The following is a 16,728-nucleotide window of genomic DNA, read 5'->3' on the forward strand; positions in this document are numbered from 1 at the left end:
TTGCTTCCACAGTGGAGGCTAGAGATTTTGTAGGGGAGAATAGAAAGACATTTCTCTGATATATTTTTTCTATATTTAAATAGTGAAATATGTATGTGCAAAAAGAATTGAATCCTATTCGAGCTTCCAGATGCAGACATAAACTCATTCCTTTGTTTCTTTTCACTCAGATTTTGGTTTATATGCACTGCCATGATAAAACCTGGGAAATTTGTTGGCATTGAGAACTTCTGTTCACCAAGAAGACAATACCTATGGGCCTCATAGGACTTCACAATCAGACAGCTACATTACAGAAAGCAAGGTCCCATGCATTTCCCATATAGGAATCCCTACAGAAGCAAGTAAGAACCAACCCAAAGCTTTGAGATTTCATCCTCTTTCAACTGTGGGATCAGAGGTTGTCATGAAGCATTAAGGAAAGGGCAGGAATCTAGCAATGGCACCCTCAGTTTTATTTGCCAGCATCTTCCCGATTCAGTTTGTTGGCTTTGGCTCCATGACATGTGTTGGCTAACTGAGAGGGCTTTGGACACGCATGAAAACAGAAGTGTCGACGGTAATTATGATGAATGTGAAAATGTATCTAGCTAACATAGTGATACAGGGCCAGACCCTGCAGCCATGACTACTTTGTGTAAAAATCACCTGTAATGCTGGCATAAATCCTAAATAAAGAGTCAGGTTTTAACATCCTGAAATCAGTGGGACAGAAGTGATGCATTTTGGAACAATAGAATATGAAAAGGGGGAGGGAAAGGGGAAGACAATAACAAATAATTCCCTAATGTCTTTGCCCTCATTAATGAATGATCGATAGCAGATGTGCTGATACTCACATGATTAAATAGGTTCCAGAATTTAGTGAGAACAAAGATTACTTCATTTAGTAAATAATTGCTGAGCTGCAGTGCATCATATTTCCTCCCTTTAGCTTCTACTCATTTCAAGTACCTTGCTTTAAAATCAATACACAGCAATCTGCTATATGCTTCACTGTGCTTGTAATACTTGTTTGCTGCTGGCGAGTTACTTAAGTGCTCCTAATTCTGTCCTTGATGCCACCATGTAAACAATACCTGCCTAGCAACCCTGAAAATACAACATAAAACCATAAAAATAAGGAAACTTGGATGTCTGGAGTTTATTATTAGAGGGTGGCTGGTTGCTGGGAGGGGTTACCTTCCTCAGGCAAGAAACACAAGTGGATTGTAAAGGCAGCAGATTCTGCAGTGCGGCATCTGTTCTGAAGTGCAGCAGGTGAGCTCCATCTTAGCATCATGTTAGTCAGTGCTGCTGCAAATGCCCCACACCGCCTCCAGCTTGTAAAAGACCTTGTGAGTCAAGCTACAGGAACTCAATGTGCTCGGTGTTGAATGGCATTGACAGTATTTCAAGGGAAAAAAATCTCTCCTGCTTGCTGCAGTCAATGGCTCAAGGGCAGCGCTGCTAGCTCATTGTACACACTGGGGATTGACAATCTTTTCTAGAGGCACGCATGCTTTGAGGGCATTTAGGCCTGCATTCATCTCCAAATTCAGGATAAAAGAAAGAGGACTGGTGCAGAGCTTAATTATTTGAGTGGATTATGTGTAAGAGTTCTCATTAGGTTATTTTTGAACATAAATATAACAGGATTTTTAAGTCTGATTTACAAAAATGGATTTGATAGTGTCTAGTCCTGGAATCTTACCTTGTTTTGCATTTATACTGAAAGCAAAATTCAGATATTGAACACAGTAATTTCTGTTATATTCCACTTACTTAGAAGCACTTTCGAGTTACCATGAAAAATAAATCATCCATTTCCATTGTACTCCCCAACAACCCCCTGAAGACAGCACAAAGGGTGAAAAGAACTTCTCAATAATTACCAAATAATTTACGACCAAATAAATTTGTAGCCATCACCAATTTAATAACCAGCCAAGAGGTGACAGTACAAAAAGATTTGTGGAGGTAACCTCATACCTGAGAGTGGTCAATGACATTAAATAAAAGATCTTTCTCTTGTGGAAGACGACTAAAAGCCTAAGGAAAGGATTTATTAACTCATTTGTCATTAAACACAGCATTTCCTTAATACACTGGAATTACCGGAAAGTTCATATATCCAAACATGAAAGGGCTCGAAATATTCCAGTTTTGTAAACCAGATTACAACATTCTTCCTCTTTTTGCAGACAGGTGCCGTAAGAATTACATTTCCTGTGATCCCTTCTGCTGTCTCAGCCTTTGAAACACTTACAAATTACAGCCAAAACACTATTGAAATCACTGCAGAATTTATCACCAGCACAATAGCAGTATTTGTCATTACAAGAAGACAGACATATACATCCCCAAATTGTGAGTAACCTGGGAATACAAGCAGTCTGACACATCTTCCATTACACTGACTGGCGACAGCTTTAATAACTAACTATGCAGGGAGGGAGGTGAATATGCTGTCTGATGAGCTGATATAGGTTGTGAAAAACCATAAAGATATCAGTAAAGTTCAAGGATAAAGTCATCTTGCCTACGGAAGACCATAACCCTTGCTGACCATGGCAGGAGTTGTGTTAGCTTATACTAAACCTCAGACTAGTGCAAACTGTGCATTTCCAGATTTCTCCTTTGTAAAATTATTTCACGTTTCATTATCTCAGTACATTCATTATTGCTGTAATTTTTATTGAAACCTACAACAGATCTTTATTGTGAAAAACAGACACTTGTTTTGAGCCGGCGTGTTCGTACACGTGATGGGTTTTAGGTCTACCCCATCGAACAAATAGAAGCACCTTCTGGAAATGCCTTGACAGACACCTGGCAGGGTTTTTTTGGCATTTCCAGGAAGTGCTTTAAGTAAGATCAGCTTGTGCACATCCCTACTTTCTTTCTCTCATGTATGTTAGTAAGGTTGGATGGCTACAGAGGTGGGAATGTGAAGTACTAAATGTAGTTGGAGGCCCCAAAGAAAGCAGAGGGCACAGTTCAAGCAGAGGAATTGCTGCTCTGCTGCCTCTGGATGGTGCAGTTACAGTCTGACACCTTGGAGGATGAGGTCCAGTGAAGGTATGTTCAGTCCCTTGTCAGTCTCAAACTCATGCCTTGTAGCACGATCTAAAGGCAGCTGAAAAGAGTCTTTAAAGTGAGTCCTTTTTTGAAATGTAAGGGCATATCATACAAATTTAACCAATTTTCCTTTGTTTCACATATAAACAACAGCTGCTAAACAAACAGAGCCTTGTAAGAGCTGTTTGTTTCCAAGTCTCTCAGTTTAGAATTATTTTTTCTGGGAAATAGTTATAATGTCACAGCCAATACATTTTTGCCCCATGATACTTATTTTGCAAAATGAAAACCAACAGTTACAGCTTTAAGAAGCAATGAGCACAGCAAACTACTTAACAATTTGTTCTTGGCAGGATCTGACCATGTCCCAATACCCTACAGATTAATGTTTTTATAAAGGAAAAATGCAGTATTCAGCAGAAATTATTGCTGGCTGGAGTGCAAAGCAGAACATTGCTTCCTCTGTTTGCTTCTAGCACAGTATCTCTCCTCAAAACTCTGCTAACCCACGTCTTCAAGGAACCTGCATCGCAGGCACCCCTTTGAAGAGCAGATATCCCAATTGCTATCTTGGAAAACACTTTGTGGGATGGATTTTGCACACTTTTACTTGCAAACTCTATTGCAGGCTCCCTGTGCAGGACAAACAAGGATGTGCATCTTTGCTTTCTATCAGCTCACTCGACCATTACTTCAGGACTCTGACCCTCTCCACGTGCTGCATATCAGAGCCAAAGCAAGCATGCATGAGTAAGGTTTTCATGCTCTGCCAAGTTTGACGATGTGTCTTTTCTCCATGGGAAGAACGACAGCAATTCACAGAACAGACAGATGAAAGGACTTAATAAGGCAACCCCTGGATCCGGTCCCATGTGTCTGGGCTGCCGGACAGTCCGTGCCTGTGCCTTTCCAACATCCCTCCATCCCAGCAGGGTCACCACTCCAGCAGCAAGGCCCGATGCAAATCCCATTACATGGTAGGAGGATGTATAAAGGGTGAGAGGCTCTGTCTCTGCACTGAGGCATGGGATATCAGACAGAAATTCATCAGGTCTACTCTGCCACAGTGCAGTGCAGGCTGAGGACCGTAGGCAGCCCGCTTATAACTTTGCAGATTGCTTTGATCCAGGGTCATGGTGTGAGAACCATTACTCAAGATAGTAAGCAATAAAACAGTAGTTTAAAAAAAAAGAAAGAAAAAAACCATCTCATTCCACATATACTACCGTACAGCATCACCTTCTGCTGCAGAGCTGCCCCAGCAGATAAATGTCGAGCCTATGGCTCCCTCTAAGGAAATCAAATCAATTTATTCACCAATACACAGCAGGCTTTTTGTCAAAGGTTAAGAATTTGTTACAAATTTTTCATTAGTTTACATTTACGCAGAAAGTAAGAGGAAAAGATCCTTTTCCATCTGTACTTCAACTCACAGAAAGGAAAGCAAAGACATTTTAATGTTTCTGGATTCATTTACATTTTATATATCACCCAGAGTGATGTTTCCATGACCCTGCTACTTCAGGTCTCCATGGACTGATGCACCACAGACCACTAACCCCTGCAATGGAAATGGGGGTGAACCAAAGCAGTGTTAGCCCTTTGCTAACCAAAGGGAAGTATTTTGAAGCAGAGCTATGCAGAAGACAAAGTGCCAAGCAACGAATACACAAAAAGATCTGGAAGGGTTTGGATTAGGACGGATTGACTTTATTTACCAGATAAGGTAAAGTAATTACAGTTGAGGTTCACAACAAGTAGGGTATTTCCTATTGATTACAGGAAAGTCAAATTGGACCTTGGACACATTGGTGGCAAGAGTGAGAAGGGACAGGTATTTCTGTGAGCTGCCCATTTAACATACAGACACTTGCAACATCAGTACCAAAACTGCCTTATTTTTCAGCCTATGGGGTTGCGTCTGCATAATATGCTTGATACTGATAAAATGGTTATACACACTTGCAGTACCTATAGGAGTGGTATCAGGAATAAAACCTACCCAGAGTACAGCTAAGGTTAGTTAACCTTGAAGGTTATTGCCCTCTCAGAGTGAGAAGAATCTGACAGTATCTTCAAAAGATCATTTCTTTTTTAACATTAAACATGAACACAGCAGTACCTGAGCTATGTGGAATGGAAATAAGCTACTCTTTGAAAACAGCAGCACTATCATATTTTTAAACAGAGATTTATGTGACCTCTGCCTGTGCTGTGCAAGAAAGGACTGTTAGGATGACAGGGCTGGATTTTTAACAGCCTTCAGGCTACAGTCCATGCTGCAGTTTGTGTCCATCATTCAGCAGTAAGAAATATCAAGAGGAATTAACAATGAAGTAGAGGGCTGCGGTTGCCCTTAAGCCTTCCAGGAAATGTTCTTGGGAGCAGCATTTGCATTGAAGCTCTCAATATATTTTGGATGTATTGGATGAAAGCTCTGCTGGTTCATGCCAGAGTGACAGCAATGTCTCTTCTAACTTCATTTTGGGGCAGTCATTCACTATGAAAGATGTCAGCAAGGCATAATTCTGCATTGCAGAATGGTGTCTTTTCTAGGGACACCTAGATCTTCTCTGATTTCTAATGTTTTCCACTTCCAATAATGCCAGAATTCCTTAAAAGACTTTGTTAAAGGGGATTTAATTTTTCTTGTTCTACAGAGATCTTAAAATCCCCATAGCCCTTACAGAACCATGCATATCTATGGTAACACCACTGAATTCAGTGGAGTTGACCTATGTTTGTAGACTATGTGTTCCTTTTGGTTTATAGTATCTCAAATTAAAAACCCTTGGCTAAACTTTCCAAATGTTTTACTTAATTCTAGAAATACAAGACTTAACTGACTCAGGGAAAAAATATGAAGAATGCTATTTTACAACAGAATCTTTAATGCTTCTTTAATAAGCATATTTATTGCAGTTTGTGGTTTTCATTTCCTCACAAAAACCCCAGCAGCATAGATCTCAATCAAATGCATTATTGGCCCTGCTCCATCTTCCCATTAACTGTAAATCATAAACTAGCTCTGAAAAATGAACCTGATTTTTTCTACTTCAAGTAGAAAGAGAAGAGAAAGTAAAAGTAGCTGAAATATATCAGGTGCTGAGTAAAAAGGCTGCAAAGTTGAATTTTAATCTTGAGTGAGTGATCTGGAGCACAGCTAGTGCATGTTCCTAAATACTACGGTGCTTGCTGTGCAAAGGCTTTCTGCTCTCAGTTTAATGCATGTGACAGCTTTACTGATGGGCCCTCCTAGGTCTTTAATGCCGTGGTTTGGATTTAATGCTCCAAACAGTTTGAAGAAAAATGCCTTCTCCTAAAAGCGTTAATTATAAGGCTCTCAGAAGTTAATTGATTACAATCTCCCATTATTCATTATCTAAGGCATTACACCTGTAGCTTCAACTGAAGTATTCATTGCTCTGTCCAACAGATAGTTGTCTATGCCATACTCCAGTCAAGATCTGCCTGTATCAAAAAGTATGACTGTAATGTGCTATAAACCCACCAGGAGCAGACACCTGCTAACTTTTCAGTGAGCTGAGGACAAACAGAACCTGAAGGACAGACGGCAAAGTCCAGCTTGTGCAGAGGGAGGAGGAGACAAGTTCAAGGGTGCAGACTTGGAAAGGCTATGGTAAGCCAGGCACACTCACTTCCCTACCAATGGGTTAAAGCTGTGGGGAAAGCAACCAGGGTGTAAGGAAAAGACAAAAACAAGTTTATGCAATGTATTATTCTAGGTGGACACAGCATGCTACGTGCTGAAAAACAGCCTTATGTTTATGCATATTGAAGAGAGACATCCAAGAAATGCCTCTGAGATGCTGGGTGTATCAGCTTGGCCATGGCATGGGCGTGAAATTTAGTCAACAGACTTTTTCCATGAAGGAGTGCAGACAACGCACTGCCCCTGTATAAAGTGTATGTGTATCTTAAAACATAACCTCTCCTCTTTGCTCTTCTGACACTGCTACAGCCACTGGAGGTGCCAGAGCAGTAACCACATGGAAATAGGAGATAAATGAATCTTCCTGAGCCACTTAAAGAACATATGCTTAGACAGATAGGTTTTATTTAGGGCTTTGAGGTCCTAAAATGAACATCCAAATCAAAGACAGCGAGTACAGGCAAAGGAGCAGAAGGTTATTGACTCAGACAATCTGTACTTGACAAGCAGGAGGCTGAATGCTGCAGCAGCTGCTGTTTAAAATGGGTTTAATCAGAACGTTACCAGATCAGATTCAACCCTGGGCAGGCAGCAAGGGTATACACGAGAGAAACACATGCTTTTGGGATTAGCTGTTTGAGTTAACATGGCATTTTCCACTTTTGAGGAGATCTAATATAAGCAGGAAGCAGGAACGATACACCTCTTGCATCCTGATGAGTTTTAATAAAGCCCACTGAAGTCAACAAAAGATAAAGGGGAGCAAGGTACTCCATGGCCTTTGCTATTCCACAGATCTCAGCTTCCCCAGCTCTGGCACTACAGCTAGCAAAACATGGGCAATAGCAACACAGTCTGAACCAATGGGAATTTTTATGGTTTTCTGGTTCTTATTATTTTTTTTACCCTGTGGTATCATGTATCCATCCTTAAAGGCAACATGGAGGTTTGCCCGACTACTAGTAGCCAAATTTCATTGACTCCGAAAGGGGCAAGTTCCAACCTGAGACAAAAAAAAAAAACCAAAATATGAGGGGAAAAGATATAAATGTATCAGATAAAACTCCTAATTTTAAGTTGCAGCTCTTACCTTATCCACTATTCCTCCTTCCTCCCACTGCTTATTGATCAATGCAATAAATCGTTCATTCAAGCTTAAGGAATTCCCTTCCTACAGCAAATAGAGTGGTAACTATCTGTGCAAGTTAAGAGTGAACAATTTCAAAGATGCTTTAGCTGATATCTGTAATAGGAATGTTCATAGCGAATAATTAACACCATTTTGAAGGAAAAAGATTAGTAATTTGTGGTAGCCTGAGGGCAGGAAGAACTGACACAGTGTTATTGCACACTTTATGCCCATGCAATATTAATGCAATTGCCATGCCAACTGTGACATCCTCTGAAATTATACACCTTTACAATTGCAGAGCGTCTTCTGGAGGAAAAAACATGTCTGCAACTTGCAAGAAGGCTGCTGTAATCTAAAATCTATCTCCTCTTTTTATAAGCATTCAAACACTCCTCCAACAACTCTTTCTTCTAAAGGCTGTTGTGATAAATTGGTTTCTAATTTGTGTCTGACCTAAGCTTAGCTATGTCTGTCTTTTTTTACACGTAATGAAAAACAAATGCATACTTTAAATTCACAGGATTATCGTTTAAATGCAAAAAATCATACAAGAAAAAACCACAAAGTTTGCACAAAGCAGCTAACCAGTCTTATGAAAATTAAAAGGTTCAACATGTCAAAAACAGCCATGGCTACATCCACTAGCCCCTTGCTCAATCAGGAGCTAAGGCAGGATGCATCATTTACATTTCTATAGTGTTAGTAGTGTTTTCTGAATCATATTAAGAATAATATGGGAAAGTATAAAATCTGGGGGCCCGAATAGCAGTCATAAAGTAATTGCTCAGTGAAGTAATACAAAGGCACCAGACACCGTGTCATGGTAATGTTATCCTTTTCATAATGTATTCAGAAAAATCAAAATGACATAAGCAGGCTTTAGGAACGATGTCTCACTTCTAGCAAAATGCCTCATGTGGATTACATACACTGCAGTCCTCTTCTTTTTATAGTCTCATTACAATTCCTTTCAAATTGAAACCAGGCTGTGATTCAAATTCCCATTCTTCTACTCATTTCAATATGAAGTGAAAGCACCCAGTACCTCAGGTTTATCAGAAAGAAAACAAAGACTTATGAAACAAGAAATAGTGAAAACAAAGTGCTAAGTGTCCTGCCCCCAGCAGAAGCTGGGGTGGAGGTTCAAGGTAGCAGCTACTTAACTTTTATTGTCCTGTTACCAAGGGAGGACACACTGGATGGTGTCTGAGGGATTTCAGACTTACTTTGTGAGTGGCTGAAAGTTCTCATCCAACAAAAATACCGTTAAAGCACTAAAGAGTTTCAACATCCCTGTTTATCTTCATAAAAAGCTGCAGATACAGAAGGAAATAAGACAAAGAGAGGACCCTCTGATTCACTAAAATCAAGTTAAAAAGTCCAACTCCTACCACTGGGTGAGAGACAGGTTTCAGACTTTTTTCCAGTATCTGCCATTACCATGTCCTGATTGGACACACTCATGGATCTTCAACTTTATTCCCACCTGGTCAGCCTTATAAACTACTCCAGCATAAACACAGCATATTCAGAACTTACACTGAAACATGTTGATGTCAGTCATATCATATCCACTCTATTACATTGGCAGAATAATCCTGCCCTGGTTTGTCTTCCTCATAGTCCAAGCAGGTGGCAGGAGCATGGCTACTGCGGTCAGGGAATGCTCTGCCTCCAGAGCCATTTCCAGGCCAAGGAGGAGAAAGGTGCTCTGGTGCCAGCAAGAAGGGTGGCTGGTCCTGGCCAAAGCTTTCAGCGATTAGAAAGCTACTATTAGAAAGGACACTGATCTCAGCCATGGACACAGCTCTAACAAAAACTATCCAGTATCCTTGCTATTTGACCTAACTGAAATATTGGCTCCATCATTTGCCTGTATTGTGAATAAAGTTAAAACCATATGAGACGGGCTCTGTGCAACCATGTGACCCCAGTTAGGGGAATACAGAAGACACTGCTTTTCAATTAATTCCTACTGTCATCAGGCTTTTAGCAGATGTGAAATTGGCCCAGTGACACAAATTCTTCAATATAACTTTGGTCTCCTGACAGTGGCTGACTAATGCAATATGGGGCGAGAGATGCTAAGGAGAGAGCCTTGGTGAGAGATACTTGCTGTGTTGCCCAAATCTCTGTATGCTTTGCCACAGCAAGAATAACACCATAGTATGGGTAATCAAATATGGTCTGGGTATAAAGATAGACAACAGTCTTACACTTTATGATATAAAATTATAAATGTAGAATAGCTAACCAAGAAATGTAGAACAGACCAAACCAAATGCTTCTCACTACAACCCTCTCTGCCACAGATGAAAAAAAAAATCCAACCATCCAAGTAAATTAAACCTGAAAATCCTTAGAATATATTTTATCCTACATTTGGTTAAACTATTATATGTGCATATATGTTAAAAGAACCTGGAGAGGTTGTATAACAGCTTTTTTTACTAGTCAGTCAAACATCAGACTTGTGCAAAGTTCAGTTCCAGTGACACCATGGTTTTATGTATGACACTAACTTCTGTGGTTATGCTGGCAGGAACCATTGAGCCACCCACTGCAATAAGTATTAGACCATTTTGTTTCATAGCTATTTCTTGGATGTGCATTTATGTACTTTTCACTAAAATGAAACCACTTCTGAAACAGAGAACAAGAGGAAGGTACTTTTAGGTCAAATTTCAGCCAAACCTGCTCAAACCGATGGGAACATTTAAGGCAAACACTGATAAATCTTTACCTCTGTACGAAGCAAATCAGGTTACCACTCATCTGAAGGACTGAGAGATCTCAGCAGGAGACTCCCTAACTCACAGCTCCCCGGCAGAGCTCAAACCCCCTCCTGGAAGCCTGACAAACCCCAGGCCTCAATCATTACAACATGCCTCCCCAACTTACCATTTACCCTGGAACTTTTCTTATTATTATTTTTATTATTTGGATTATCATAACACCAAGAAACACCATGAAGAACACGGCTTTGAAAACATACAACAAGATGCACCATAACCTTGAATAAATTCTATAGCCTCAGCACAAAGCAAGAATCAAGAGATTACACTCATGCTGGTGTAAAAGAGCAGTGAAACAATGTTGGTCAGCATGACTAGGAAGGATCCCAGCACACCAGTGGGCTAACTGTTATAAATTAAGCCAATGGAACTGCACTGATTTACTCAGAAAACATCCTGTCGAGTTTGTATTATACTTAACTGCTGCTTCATATTTAATTATAAGAATGTTAAAGCAACACAAAAGCCTACAGCAACAAAGTTGGCTCCTGCTGTGCACCAGCTGTCTGCATTGACAGAGCATGATGGATAGCCCCAGCCTTTGGGGGGTCTAAGGACTAAAGCAGTCCCTCAGCAACCAAAAACACTGGTTTCTTCATGCATTACAATCTTTGCTGCAAGAGTACTTTCCCACTGTGCCCATTTCCATCATTGGGAAATAATTATTGTTGTCGGAGCTGATCCTGTTTTCATTTACTTCAGTGGGAGGAAAAAAAAAATCCATGAGAAAGAAATTACGGGGCTGGAATTTTAATGCTAACGCATCTTTTGGGAAGAATGAAGCACAGACTCCCCTGAGCTTCCCAGCGCTGCCCATTGGATGGGCAAAGCCCAGTACCTCAGCCCAGGGGTTTGCCCCAAGACATTGCTGTGGCTCAAAAAGCAGCACGTACCAGTGCCAGGACCACGCACAGCCCTGCTCCCCAAGGCTCAGGCAGCGCTGCAACATGCACATCGTGTCCTTGCAACACAGATGTTGAGGAAGCAGACATACACAGCAGGCAGAAATCCTTCCATTTGAGAGAAAAGAAAGCATGATGACAACCTGGTGTACAAGCAAGAGCGCATGGTTGGTTGGGGAGGGACGGTGAACGCTTTCTTCAAGGGCTCAGATTCACCCCTGGGTTTATGTTTTGGAAGCATAGAAAAAAAGCTAGAATGCTATTTTTGTCTCCTGAACAAATTCAGTGAGTCTCTTTCAGCAAATTACTGTCATTAAACACATCTGAAAGCAGCTGTATGCAGGGGAAAAAACAAAGATAGTCATACACAGAATCACACTGCCACGACTGTGGCAAGAGTGATTAATATTTTAGAGGAGGTTGGAAGAAACTTATAATAATGTTAAATTATGAAACAACCAAGTCAAAAGAGGTTTTTATTTCTGCTTTTCGCTGCTGAAGATGAATTCCTGGTAAGTCCCAGAGGATGTTTCCTCCCTTCTTCAGACCCCACCTCCTCCCAGAAAGGAAATGGGGGGGAAAAAAAAAAAAAAAGGCTTCAAGTTTTCAGTGCAGAAAGAATCTGAGACCAAAGGAGGTAATAGAAGGGTGCCCAACACAGAATGTAACTCATAACGTGTCCATTTTATTTCCAGCCTCCCCTTCAGGTGCTTATAACTTTTTTCATCTGTGTCAGGAGATGCTCTCTATGATTTTGGACAATCGGACGTACTAAAATCATGTTAAAAATATTTCAATTACAAAATATGATGCTTCATAAAATACCAGAAGGCCAGAAATAATTCACAGGGAGGCTTTCAAAATGCTTCAGGAACACTTTTGTATAAAATTGCATTCTGAATTATAAAAACCCTGTGAGAGAGAGGACTCCCCCAAGGCATTTAAAGCTAACTGAAACTTTTTGTGCATTAACATTTTGAAATTTGGAGGAAAAGGAGGAAAAACATTGAAGACATTTTAAAATATGCCTTCCCAATACATAGAGGTCCCTGAGCGGATGTTCACACATCCAGTTTATATCTTTTATCTATAAATTTTCAGCTGAAAGTGAGAAATTTCAGGTAGGTTTCTAAGAAAGTTGTAGCACGTTACCAGAGCAAACACTGTACTGAGGGTGCTAATGTGTCACTGCTTGTCTGCAGAGCCAGGTAAGATGACTGTGCTACTCTGATGCCAATTGAAAGCAAAGCATATTAATTGAAAACACCCTGAAATTTGACTTTACATTTACTCTTGACTGTGAGCACACACATGGTTAATCGCACAGCTCAGCTGACAGTGGTAACATGTGTTGGCTAAGCTGCTCCACTGACTGTGGATGTGTGAAAGGCCAGTTTCTGTTCTGACTCATTGTTATTTTGTACCCAGTAATTCTGTTTCTGACTAATTCACTAAATCATCATCTCTCTATATGCTTTAACATGTTAATTCCTCCATGTTTTTAGAGTGGGCTGCATTTTTCACCTGAGACAAAGACTGAAATGCAGAAATAGATTTTAGCTATCAGCAGTCACACATATTTTACAGCATCATTTCGCAAAGTCATGAAGAGGTCTAGTGTTCCTCCTCCTGAAGCAGGGCAGTAAGGCAATATTATAAATGATCCCGTAAAATACACTTCAGTGTGCAATGTTTAAACTGCTCCAGAGACAGGTCTGGTAGATACAGCAAATCCAAGAAAATCATATGTCAGGCAAGAAACTAAGAGCCATTAAGCCCTCTATAGATTGTATTATTTTCAGCCATTTATTCATGTCTCAGTGACAATACCCTCTCCACCACCTTTCTTTCACTATGTGTTACTTTAAATGACAACACATAGATTCAATGTGATAACTGCAAGACTCAATGTGATAACAGATTTTCAGCCAAATTCGCAGTTTACGTGACCCAATAAATATACAATTATTTAATGTAATCACACCAAACCATCTGGCTGAGCAACTTGGCTCTCTCCATGTTTTTGAAAGACCCACAAAGATGAGCATAAAGTTTAAATTTGTAACTTCAATCCCTTGCTATAATATACACCATCAATTCTGCACAGTTGTATATACCTCCCTAGGAAGTAAGCTGTCAGCATCATGACCACATTTAAATAGTGTTTCTGAGATCAGATTGGTTTAAACCAAGTTAAAATATAACAGCTCCCTAGACTTTACTACCTGCCACTTGGTCTTTGGCTTTATGGTACGACGTCTTCATTTCAGCCTTCCTAGATGGGAAACTCCAAGCTTCCCACTCCAAACATTCTACATGCAACCTGTTACATGTATTACAATGCCAAGCAAATGTGCAACACCAAGAGACTTCTTAGTACTTGCTTCTGATAACTCTACTGCTGTTGATGCTGTTATTCAGCTAGAGCAGCCACACTAAGCTTCTGTAATTCATAGCAAATCATAACAATAAGGGGATTATCCGTGGATAATCATCTGTGAGAACTGTTGACAGAGTGTCAGAAGAAAACACTGTCCTAACTAAATCCAGTTTGGAGGAGCCCAAAAGGAGGGGGAAGTGCAGACCCATGGCCCTGGGGTGCTTTCAAAGCAACCTACCATGCTCCAGGCAACATCCTCCCTCAGCTTTCCATGCCCAGATAGGGCTACCCGGCAGGGCCAAGGGCAGTCTGTTGTCCACTGGCAGCAGGCCTGTTGTCCTGAACCCAGGACAAGACTCTACATAACAAAAAGCCCAGAAAGGCAGAGAGGGTTGGATTCCACCCCATGGTCCACCAGACTCCCCTTTCCACAAAACAGAGAATGAGGGCAAAAACTATTTCCATCTCCCGCATTATGGAGACGGCTTACGTTTATCCCAAGAGCCTGTTCTGTCCCAAGATAGGAACAGCATGGTTAGATTCACAGGACAACCTCTATTGCTTGTAACTCTCTCACTCATCTTCAGTGCCATTTCTCTGACCTCCAGCAAAGCAAGCAGCTCCGTATTCCACACTTACTTTGAAGAAGTTTTAAAACAGATGTTGTTCTACAGGTGTATGGAGTACTCAGAGCAGAAAGGAAGTCTGCCATGAAGAATGACAGCAGATAAAAAAAAGCTCAATTTCCTTTGCTGCATTCATTGGTGCAGTTGTGCCATTTTGCTTCTGCCACACGTTTGTTGTTGCTGTGAAACAGAATATTGGATTGGAGAAAGTAAGAAGGGAGGCAGTCACAAAAGCCTGAAACATCAAAACTGGTAAGTATGCCAAGCTTAGGGAATGTCTGATCTAGAATGCACCAAAGAACATTTGACCTTTGCTTCCCCCCCACACACAGACATAAGCAGCTGCAAATCTAGGTCTGAAAAAACAAGTGATCAGTTGCACAAAGAAAAGATGTTATCTTTAGAAGTTGGTTTACATCTCTTACTGCTGATTGCCAGGCATGGTAAATATTTGCCTAGAGTATTTACTTTTACTTTGTTAAAGTAAAGGTCCAGATTCATTAACATACCCTACCTGCTTTATACTATCCCAAAGATGAAAAGCAGCCATAAAGTCTGTTGAAAAAACCTGATTACACTTGCTTTGTATGGACAGAATGAAATAAGCCAGCAAGAATATACCAGTCAGCATGGACATAAAATCTGTCTCCGCTGCTAATAGAAAATTTACCTTCTTAAAATGTTAAGCTTTAAATGGAAAATGTGTCTCTTGGCTACTGACGTAATTTCCACCTTTCCTCTAACATTGAGATAGGTCTTTAAAACTGCATGTTCTGATATTAGTTCATGTTTTTCAAAGGTCACTTATATTTCCAAATCTATTGATGATAGAGCTTAAACACCAGGGAAACAATTCTTGTAATGGCTTTGTCTGTTCAGAGTCTATTTCTCTCTATTTCCTGAAGGAAATCAAATCATGAGGAATATTAAAGTCCCTGGTCACAAGTGAATGTTTCATAAGTAACTTCTGTATTTATTTTCCTAAGAGGGATTCATCACCTCTGAATTACTCTGCTTATAAAGTGTTACATCCAAAGCACACAAAAGCCAATTCAAGTCTTCTGAATAACATTTAGTAGGCTTAACACCAGGCCTTAAAGCTGGAGAACAAATGTATCCCTGTATGCCTGGGTTTTTAGATTGAAAGCCATTGAACTTGTCCATTATGAATAATTTAATTATTTGAACATTATTTGTTGTACTTTTAATACCACAGAAGTTCCAAAGAGGTCTTGGGAGGCCATTTCCTCATTTTACCCTCACCTTCCTTACTGTTAAACACCGCAGCCCAAAGAGACTGTCAAGTATATGCACAGCAAACCCAGGTAGTACACACAAAATGCTATCCAGCTCTTTTCTTCATAGTTTGCAGCATTTTGCCTGAGCTGTGAATGGAACTATCCATGCACCAGCACAGCCAGATCAAAACACAACAGTAAGAACAAGAACTGCCTTCTGGTTGTCCTTCCCCCTCTGCTAGATCATCTCTATTTTCTCAGGAAATAGAAGATGAAAAGTTCTCAAAACTCTGTGATTTCTTATACTCATCTTCAAAACCATATAACACCTTGTAGATCTCAGTCATAACTAGCAGCACAATTTTGAGGTTGTTTAGCTAGAATCCCTCTTTACTGAAAGTCCTGCAACATATTTCAAGGGTTTGGAGGTTTTTATTACTCCCGAGATGAAAAAAAATGTATTCCTCTCCCAACAGATAAGAGGCTTCTCATTGCTTTCAAGACAGTGTTGTCTTTAGCTTGAGTCAAAGCACTTCACAAGAAAAACCTTTCATCTGCTGAAAACATTATCATTGTTTTCTAGAAAACAGGAGAGTACTCAGTTGAACAGACCCTGCACTTCTTTTGTTGGGACAATAGAATAATTCTTTTTGTTGTTATTTGTTTAAGCCATTTTTAAGCAACAGATAAGAATTCTGACAGCCCAGATTAAGTGTTAACTGTCACTCACATTATCAGGTGGTTTCATTAACTGCAGAAATGAAGAGAATAAGGACCTGCAAGAACATAATTTTATTAACTGTATTGGCATAAATAACACAACATTAAATACGTGAGTATTATCACTGGCTTTATCACTATAGGAAAAAGCATATATGAATATGAGTTGACAATAGGTGCCCCAGAATAATGCTCAAATGAC

This window comes from Nestor notabilis, unplaced genomic scaffold (assembly GCF_000696875.1).
Source record: "Nestor notabilis isolate BGI_N333 unplaced genomic scaffold, ASM69687v1 scaffold1581, whole genome shotgun sequence".
Classification (NCBI taxonomy): Eukaryota; Metazoa; Chordata; class Aves; order Psittaciformes; family Psittacidae; genus Nestor; species Nestor notabilis.